Source organism: Cebus imitator, unplaced genomic scaffold (genome assembly GCF_001604975.1).
Source record: "Cebus imitator isolate Cc_AM_T3 unplaced genomic scaffold, Cebus_imitator-1.0 Scaffold160, whole genome shotgun sequence".
In the NCBI taxonomy this organism is placed as follows: Eukaryota; Metazoa; Chordata; class Mammalia; order Primates; family Cebidae; genus Cebus; species Cebus imitator.
Genome location: NW_016107475.1, coordinates 1,636,845 through 1,639,414, shown reverse-complemented (window position 1 = coordinate 1,639,414; position 2,570 = coordinate 1,636,845).

Genomic DNA, 2,570 nt, shown 5'->3' with positions numbered 1-2,570 from the left:
AAAAAAAAAAAAAAAAAAAAAAAAAAAAGATATGACAGAGACCGTTAAAAACTGTGAAAGACAAAAGACATGCAAGGTATTGGAAGGTATAATCTAACTCAGTGTTCTGGGAACAGAGGTTCCAGAGAAGTTAGACATACTTTGGAGATTGTTTTTATTTCATCTTCTTTCATATTTCAAAACACCCCTGGGGTTGGAAGATCTGAGCTATATCCGGTTGCCCTAGGACTTGGGACTTTGAGGCCGTCAGCTGTCAGCTGTGCATTTGGGTGAGCACTGAGGCTTCCTGCAGTCCTTGCTAACTAGGATCATGCAGGTTCTTGCAGCAATGTGGGCAGAAAGAGGGAAAACTCCCCCGTGCTGTTTCAGCCCCTAAGTCACAGGCCCTGGTGATCCCCCTGACTTGAACCGGCATGCTTACACTATGGCTGTCTGCTATTACTCAATGAGCTGCACGCAGTCATAAGCGCTTCTCATCTCTGAATTACTTTTTCCTGACTGTAGCCTGCCCTCCTTGTAAGCTGCAGTATTCCGAAAACATGATGTGTTCTTGGAGTAAGGAATGATTACTCCCTGAACACCCTGTCTCTGTGCTGGGGCCTCATTTACAAACCCCACTAGACTATTTTTCTCCCCGTTTTGTGATGCTGTTAACTACAGCCTAATTGCTGCTGCTTCATTCTGCCTTGGGTGTTCCGTTGTCTCAGCTGCCTTGCAGGTTTCTCGTGAGGGTCAGCAGAGGAAGGGGGCATTATTAACATTAAGCTGTCTTGTTACTAGGAGGCCTGGTAGCCATAGAAACTGCAGCTGACTGGAGATTTGAAATGTAGATATTTGGAACAGCCCCTAATCTCTGCCAGTTTTGCTTTGTGTGTGGTGAGGGACACGGCCTTGGAGGGGAATAAAAAATGTCTTGCCTTCCTTGGTCTGCAATGTATAGCCAGTGCCTAGCTGCTGGCCCCAAAGGGTCAGGTGCTTGTCTGATGCTGCAGCTCTAACCCTGGCTGCCTGCAGTTCAGCAAAGCTTTTCTTGGAGCTGAAAACCAGGTGGAGCCCAGAGCTGAGTAACTGTTGATTAAGCAGTGGGTGTGTGGTGCCCAAGTATGGGGACCGAATCCTTCCTAAACTCATCTCTTCTTGGGATCAGTTGGGTAAGGAGAAAGACGCCTTCTATGTGCTACAAGGAAGCCCCAAAGGGATTCATTCTTTAGCCACACACTGGCCTCTCTTTCGAGAGGCTGACATCATGCACAATATCTCCATGGAAAGATATACATAGAGTATCCTTTTCTTTGTATATCTTTTTTTCTTTTCTTTGGAGACAGGGTCTTGCTTGGTTGCCCAGGCTGGAGTACAGTGGTGTAACCACAGCTCATTGCAGCCTTGACCTTCCGGGCTAAAGTGATCTTTCCACCTCAGCCTCCCAAGTAGTTGGTACTACAGGCACACCACCACACCTGGCTAATTTTTTATTTTTGGTAGAGACAGGGTCTCACTGTGTAATCTAGGCTGGTCTTGAACTTCTGACCTCAAATGATCTGCCCACCTAGACCTCCCAAAGTGCTGAGATTACAGGCATGAGACACCACGCCTGACCTATATACCTTTTCTTTGTATACCCTTTTGTATCTTCTAAATTTTATAACACATGCATATATTACTTATTAAAAGAATTTTAGGCCCAGCACAATGGCTCATCCCTGTAATCCTAGCACTTTGGGAGGCCGAAACCCCGATTCTACTAAAAATACAGAAAATTACCTGGGCATGGTGGCAGGCACTTGTAATTCCAGCTATTCGGGAGGCTGAGGCAGGAGAATCGCTTAAACCCGGAATGTGGAGGTTGCAGTGAGCTGAGATCATACCACTGCATTCCAGCCTGGGCGACAGAGTGAAACTCCTTTTTTTTTTTTAAAGAATTTTAGCTGGGCAAGGTGGTGCATGCCTGTAGTCCCAGCCACTTGGGAAGCTGATGCAAGAGTGTCATTGAGCCCAAGAGCTTAGACTGCAGTGCACTGTGATTGTACCTATGAATAGCTACTGCATTCCACCCTGCACAACATGTGAGACCCATCTCTAAACATTTTTAAAATAATAATTTTAATGAAATAAGGTTATGCCAAAAAAGGTAAAGCAGAGTTCCTAAGCCTTGTTTTTCTAGACAGATAAAAATCTAGACAGATTTTTTAAAATGTCCACACAGGCTGAAGTAGTCTTGTTAAACACTGAACCCATTGTCACTGATTCACATTCCTAAAAAAAAATAAATAAAAATTGAATCCAGGGTCAGTTGTAGCGGCTCATACCTGTAATCCCAGCACTTTGGGAGGTCGAGGCAGGCAGATCACGAGGTCAAGAGTTCGAGACCATCCTGGCCGTCATGGCGAAACCTTGTCTCTGCCAAAAACACAAAGATTAGCCAAGCGTGGTGGCGTGCACCTATAGTCCCAGCTACTTGGAAGGCTGAGGCAGGACAATCGCTTGAACCCGGGAGGCAGAGGTTGCAATGAGCTGAGATTGTGTTACTGCATTCCAGCCTGGTGACAGAGCGAGACTCCGTCTCAAAAAAA